The sequence below is a fragment of the Octopus bimaculoides genome, chromosome 15 (assembly GCF_001194135.2).
Source record: "Octopus bimaculoides isolate UCB-OBI-ISO-001 chromosome 15, ASM119413v2, whole genome shotgun sequence".
Lineage (NCBI taxonomy): Eukaryota > Metazoa > Mollusca > Cephalopoda > Octopoda > Octopodidae > Octopus > Octopus bimaculoides.
This window is the reverse complement of record NC_068995.1, coordinates 13,702,336-13,710,382: the sequence shown is the minus strand read 5'-3', so window position 1 is coordinate 13,710,382 and position 8,047 is coordinate 13,702,336.

Genomic DNA, 8,047 nt, shown 5'->3' with positions numbered 1-8,047 from the left:
TTTTTTTTTTTTTTTTTTTTTTTTGTTTTGTCTTCTATAGATTTTCCAAGAAATTCAAATTTTATCATTTTTTGTTCCTTTTTTATAATTTCCTTTGTGGGGTTTCCCTCCCCACTCCCCCCAAAAATTAATTTTTATTTTTCTCTTGATTTCTGAATATTTTTGTTAATTTGCTTTCATTTTTCTTTCTTTTTGTTCCAATGATTTCTATAAAACTTCAAAAAGCAAAAAGAATCCCAAAGAAAATAATGTTTTTACGCTTTCTAAATATATTTATGCATAAAATATTACAAAGAGTTATATATTTCAGGAATTGAAGTCATAATAAGTAAAGATGATAATGATGTTGAAGATGACAATGATGGCCATTTCTACTTCTTTCTTTTGCTGATCAATTTTGCCACATTCAGCAAAAACTTCATCAAATATAATTTGTTTTAGATATAGATGCTAACTCATCCAAAATGATTCATCTGCTCCAATATATTCTATACTTCAGGTCACAGTATGGCTTTTCTAACTCCAAATTATTATTTGTCTGCCCTCAGTGAGGGTTTTGAGTTTTTTTGTTTTTTTTAAATTATTTTAAAACTATTTTTTTAACTTCATTTTTCATGCAATTTACCTCATTTCAAAAGTTTGTGTGTTTTTTTTTGTTTTTGTGTCTTACTATTGTTGCTGTTTTTTTTTTTGTTATTTAGACCCATGGTCTGCTCTGATCAAGCAGACCTATTATCAAAGGCATTTCCATCCTTCACTGTCCCCCTACCTTTTTTTAGAGGTAGTTCTTGGAAGGATCACATTATCTAATATGTTCTGCCTGCTTTTTTATTTTCCCCCAAGATGGTGGGGTTGCGATTTCTAGCCGCTTGAGTCTATGTAGAGGCTTTGTTTCTATTTTTGTTTTTCTAATAGTTGCTTTGATGATGATGGTGGTGGTATTTTTAAATGAATCCTTCAGCAAGTGCCATGGTATAAGTTGTAAATCAAGTCCACAACCTAGATTCAGCTCTTCAGATATTTCACTTAATCCAACAAAATACCTCTTGAGAAATGCATGAATGCCACCCCCTCAACACACAAATACAAAGCCAATAGGGTCAGTCACCAGATGACACGTATCTTTGGTCACTAAAAAGTCAAATAAATGATTTTATTTATCGTCACATTTGTGTCTTGCATAAATAAATAATATATATTGATCACTAGCTAATGACTATAGCATGGATTTATTGATTCTTATAGTAATTAGTCAATGTAGATGGTTAGGGTTAGTACCCGTAAGCTGTATAGCAGCTTAGATATGGAAGAAATCATGAAAGGTCATCTTGGATGTCACAACCATGATTTAGAGCAAAGTCGTTCATCTTTTTATGACGTCATTAAGCTGTAGGAAACTGCAAATTAGCAAAGTCATGACACTTTGACAAGGATCTACTATAGCCACAGGCAGACCATGATAGACCAAAAGTACATCATGTGTGTTTGGCCCCATTTGTACAGCAGTAATGTTTAGTTATATATACTGCAGCCCAGATGTCTGAGATAAAGTACTTCATTTGTAAACAAGTAAATTTCATATTCTAGAACACCATAGCTCAGTCATATAGGGAATTGTTAATGGTCCAAACATATCCAGGTGTTTACATATCCTGGCTGTTTATTTGTTCATTAGACTTAGAGATTATTATCTCGCTTGGAAACAAATGGGTGGGTAACAACAGGAAGGACATCCAGCCACAAAAAACTCTGTCGCTACATACTCTTGTCTGATCTGTGCAAGCATGGAAAATAGACATTAAAATGATGAAGAGACCACAGGAAACAAGGAGACTGTGAAGGTAGACAACTGAAAGATGATGACATCTGAATCTCCAACCTTGAATGTTGTGAGGACCCCAGAGCTCCTCCTCCAAGCCATATCAACTTTATTTGTGATATGGATACTCTTCCTGAGGCTGTTTTCAACAGTTACTCCTTACTCTCTGTGAGAGGTTCTTTTGAGAGAAGAGAGTATGATTGTGTAAGGACATCCTCTTTCCCAAAGTTGGTAAACTCCAATTTCATTTCAGTAGCTGCATAATATTTTGTTTTACTCATTGAATAACATCTTGTTGTTTAGATAGAAGTCGATTTCAACACTCTTTCAAACACCAGTTAGGAATTTATCAAGGCTTTCTGTTGAGTAGTGTTGTATTTTCTTTCATTGCTGCTATGATGCCTGGTGTACTGAAAGTTGTTAGGGATTACGTGGCAGCATGTTTTCATTCATACTGCATAAGTCAGCTTCAGTGGGAATCATCAAAGACAGAGCAGTATTGTTCCTGTAGTATCTCTTCCTATTTTTTTAGCGTCATTGAATAAAATATTGTCTTCCTTGATCAGTGAGCCAATTTGTGAAACAACAGCCCTGTATTTTTCGGTTAATATTTGAGTTGCACTTCTTTCAATGATCTTACCTTCCTCTGCAGCCCTTTCCATCATGTTCTAGAAATATTTTGTAGAATTTGAGTTTTATTATTTAATATTAGTTGTAGTTGTTACTGCTGGTAGTGTATTAGTTTATTTCTTTTGTTTAATCTTTTGATTTTCCAAATGAGAGTTCTTTGGTTTGGGATTGGTGCTGCTGTTTGGTTCTTTTTTTTTTTCCTCTTGGATCCTAGTTCTGTTTTTGTCTTCGAGTAGTGTTAGGGTATATGGTATTGGTAACAATATACTGAAACATCTACCGTGTCATATTTTGATGTTTGTAGAATTGTATGGGTAAGTCCAAGCAATAGGGCAGGTTTAATTGTTTCCCAGTTTGTGCAAATCCATATTGTCAAAGGGGTTCATTGAAATAAATATGCTTGGTTTAGGCATGGAATGTTGGTAACTAAGATTACAGTGTGCCAGTTAAATACTGGGTTTCTTTGAAGAAATCTTTGATGGCATATTTTTATAATAAATGGGTTTTGACTCTTGAGAAGTTGTCAGTGAGAAGACTAGAGAGTCCTTCCTATTCCTGCATGGACAACAGATGTTAAATGATGATGATGAGTACTGTTCTCTGATTGGTTGCCAGTGCTGGGGCTGTAGTGTCCATGCCTATTCTTTTCATTCGTTTTTTTTTTTTTTTTTTTTTTTTTTTTTTTTTTTTTTTTTTTTTTTTTTGCATAGGCTGCTGTTCATGTCAGCACTGACTTTACAGCATGGGATAGATGCAATTTATCATGCTCTTGATACTAGAGAAGTTTGTCCATATATATGATGGGATTCTACACAGTTTCCATCTACCAATATTTATTAGTAGAAAGAAAATTTGCATTCCAATTGAATCATTCTATTGTTTGATATCTTGATAATAAAATCACACACATTCATATTTACTCGTATTTGTGTACATTATATATATTGTACATCTTTTTTTCCATGCTGGCATGGGTTGGCTAAATCATCATCGTCCAAGACCTTTTGTATTGGGGGTCACTGTTCCCAAAGACAAGCGCTCATACATGTCCTTTGACTTGCTTTCTACAACTGGATGCCCTGCCTATCACCAGCCACTTTACTGAGTGCAGTTGGTGCATTTTCTGGTGGCACCACATTAGAGAGATTAAATAGTCCCCAGCAAACCAGAACTAATGGAACTTCATAACCCTATGCTTGCTTTGATCACTTTTCCAATCACTTTACAGTAGGTGCATTTTTCATAGCACCAACACTAGGGAAGCTTCTCTTCCTCAACAATTACTGTAGAAGGAGCACAGCATGTATGGGGTTTTGTTGTAGCACCAGCAGAAGAGTACTGCAGGTGCTTTGTACACATTTACATACAATTTTTTAAATAGTGAAAGTGAAACTAGTTAGGACAGTTTATAAGAAAAATATCTAAATTTTTGGATTGATTGTTAGTTTTAAAATATGACATATTACACCAGTTTATATTTCGTAATAACTTTTACAATATGTAAAGTTTTACCTTCATACTGTTCAATTATAATCTCTTACTCATGGACAACAATACACATGTAGAAATTATGTTACTGCATAAATCTCAGTATTGTCTTGCCACCAGCCTTTTCTGTCACCAACAGCTGCATGATTAATAATAATAAAAAAAATATTTTTTTAAAAAATACATTAGGAGATAGGAAGTGACTTGGGTAAAAATGAAATTGATTGTCCATCTCTGAAGGAAGTGACAGTTGATGAAGTTATGCACAGTCACCAAGTAGTATTGCTAGTTAACCTGCAGACAAAGTATTCACAATTTTGTATACTTTTAAGATGATGATGATGCAAACTTTAAAAATGAAAGATAAGCCATAACATTTGTAATTTGCTCACTGGCTCCTTTGATAATCAAAAGTTATCGCTAATATCCACTGGTCTGATAAATCCTCCTTCCCATTTGATGAAGTGGTCAGTTCATTACATTCACCAAAATTGTGTGTGTTCATGGCATTTTTGTTTCAATACAGTCACTTAACACTGTTCTTTAATGATACTGATGACAGCAACAATTATCTAGAGTTGCTGCAATTATGTTTGCCCCTCAAGTGGCAGCAAAATAAAGCACCAGTGCAACACTTTGCTGCAAGTGCCAAACAGATCCTCACTGCAGCATTCACAGAGGACAAAATCATCAATAGAAGTTGCCTTCATGCTTGCTCTCCTTCCCCACATTTTCAGACTTAAATTCTTGGTTTGCCAAAAGTCTAAGTTTCACCATAATGACAAGCCAATAGCATAGAACCATCTCAAAGATAAGATAATCCTCATTCGTGATGCAATCACACCTGGAGAATTTCCTCAAGCCGTATCAATTATTCAGTTACAATGAGGATTGCCATAGACCAAAATGAAAATCTGATTGAATATTATCATAACAGCAAACCTCTCTGAAAAATACTAAAATATACCTGTTTTTATATTCTATTAGCTATGATAGATTATTGTTTAACATCATTCATTTGTTTTACATCCATTTTTCCATACCAGCATGGATTAGATGAATATGCACATACAAGATAGGGCATTCGGTTTTACAACCGAATGCCCTTCTTGACACCAACTCTTCTTAAAAAATAAGAGGCAAATCAGCAAATAACAACCAATCTTAAAATTTGAGAATATTTTTCTTTAGATAGTAAACATCTCTACCTAGTTTAATAAAATGTTTCACTTTTAAATTTGTTCATTTAGTTTATCTGGTGTTTTAAGAATTATCTATTTGTTTGAGTATAAACATTTAAACTGAGGATTTAATCGTTATATTTTATGGTTTGCAGTCTTTCAGGTGACTAATTTACTTATTCAGATATTTGCATGTTTATATATATACCTATCATTTTCATTAGTCAGCCTCGTTTCATTGGTCAAGCTGTTTTGATAATTGGTTATGTAGCTAATATTGCTTACTACAGCATTGCTGCTGTCTTGTCATCCTTATATTTAATTATTTTCTCTGTAACATCAACCAATTTTTCAATAGGAATCAATTTTGATGTCTGCATTGGGATATGATTTCATTTAGCCAATCGATAATGGTAATGATATTGTATTTCTCTGTAATACATACTGGGTACTTACTAAAACCAGTTAAATTGGGTGTCACACTATTATTTAAAAGGATGACTGAGGCAAAAAAAAAATAACATCCAGTCCAAAAATTTACAGACATCTTTAAATGTATTTCTTCCAAATAGTTTGGCTGGTGTATTAAGAATTGTATGCCCTTTTACATATATTGCTACACACACATCATTTAAAACTGATGATTTGTCTGCTACTCAAGTTAGGAGACTAATTCAGATATCCAAATAGTTACATTCTTGTATGTGCCTATCATTCACACTGGTCAGGCAGTTTTTATTAGTCAGTCTATTTTAGTAGTTGACTGTAATCTATTGAGTGGATGCATATTGTGTGCTGCTATGTTGTCACTAATACATCAATAGTATGTTTTCCCTGTCTGCCCTGAGAAACAATCTCATTTCTCCCACTGATATTGATGATTATATCGGGCATTTTTCTGTGGGGCATCCTGGGTACTTTTCAGAACTATGCAGATAAGGAGTGGTACAGTTATTTTTAAAAACTGGCAAGAGGGAAATGCCCAGGGATGTATGCAGCATGAAATAATGTTATTAAAATTACAGCTTTAGTGATGAGAACAGTTATCCAAACTACTAATTCTGCTTGGAAATGAATAATTTAAATGATTACAATAGGAGTAATTTTGGTGGGTATTACACTGAGTATTTTAATGCCCACTTTACTATAATCTATTATTGTGAAATTTATATGTTAATATTTTTCTGCTTTGGGTTTCAATTGTGCATAACAAAGATAGTGCATTCTTTTCATATACATTGCAAGATAAGGGTATATGCTGAGTATTTCTAACGTAAAAGTTCTACACATTACCCTGATTAGTTTTCAATGATAAATACATCTTGCACATAAAAAGCACCTTCCGAGCATTGGGTCTCATGAATGCAAAGACAAATGACTGAGACCTTTGGCAATATGCTGTGCTTGAGAAGAAGACCCATCAAGCCAAGTGAAATCATAGCCGTGGCAGATATTGGTGTCACGCAACTGGCACCCATGCTGGTAGCAGGCAAAAGCGCCCATTACACTGTTGGAGTGGTTAATGTTAGGAAGGGCATCCAGCTGTAGAAACCATACCAAATCAGACTGGAGTCTGGCACAGCCCTTGGTCAAACCATCCAACCCATGCCAGCATGGACAACAGACATTAAATGACGATATATATAAACACACATATACACTTACACACACCAAGTATGTTACTGATCTGTTTCTGTTGCATCTCTTTTCAGTCATAAACTGTGGGTTACTAGCTATTTGGTTCTCATTCTAAATGGCATGCTATTTGTTCTATATGTAAGTGTAGCTAACTTTTCTCTTCTTCATACTAAAGAACTTATACTACTTATGGTGAGCTGGAAAATGTTTCATAAGATTTTATATTACATTTAGGCTGAAGGGTGGGTTAAATGACAGTTTTTGATTTGTTTTACATTAGGCATATAATTTGTTTCTGTTTTATGCATTCGTTACAGAATTATGGATCTTAGCAGTTCTTCGTTAAGTTCTCTATAGGCATAGTGCTTTCCTGTGTTTAAGTTCTGAGTTTTAATTTCTTGAAAGTATTTATTGAGTCTTTCCTTGACATAAAAATTCTTGCTTATTCATGTATTAGGAAACTGTTAGGCCATCATCTCATGTAACCTCATCTCAAAGTGGTTGAATATACTTATGTAGCATTCCCAGTAAATGAAGTCCCATTAGTTCACATAATTTGGCTCCATAATAGTTCTAACTACTTACATCCAAAAGTTCTTCATTAACTTATTTTACTTGGGAGAATTTCACAGAAAAGTTACTGTTTATGGATTGTTGATAGTAAGGGTCTTTTCATAAATTCTAGTGTTTTTATCAGAAATTTTCCAATTGACAGGTAAGATTCTATTTTGTCAAAGTGAGTTAAATATCTGTAATTCTGTTCTTTGTTCAGTTGAACCAGTTATTAACAGATGTGCTATAGATCCATTCCTTTTAACTTAGGCTTTTGTTTGATTTGGAAGTTGATCTCTTCTAAAATGTTTTAGATTTTTTTCTTATATGAGTATCAAGGGAGCAGAACCTCTGTCTACATAGTCATTTGACCTGTAGAAATAGTATTCAAATCTTCAAATTATGTCCTACAGTCTTGAAACCAGAAGGTCATATTTGAGAGAGTTGTAAGGTAGTAATGGTTGGAAATTCTTTAATGAGAGATTTATGAAGTTAGTGTTAATTTGGTGCTAAACAACACTTGAAAATAATCATGTTGTCACTGCTTATCATTTAAGTTTACATCATTATGCTATCAATCTACAACTAGGTTGACAATGAACCAACAAAAGTTAATTGTCATCTGAATCAGAAGTGCAATAATCAACATCATAGTCCCAACTTGATCCATTCACTTAATGATCCCATCACCACATCTCTCTCTCTCTCTCATTATATAAATACTTCTTAGATGTACTAA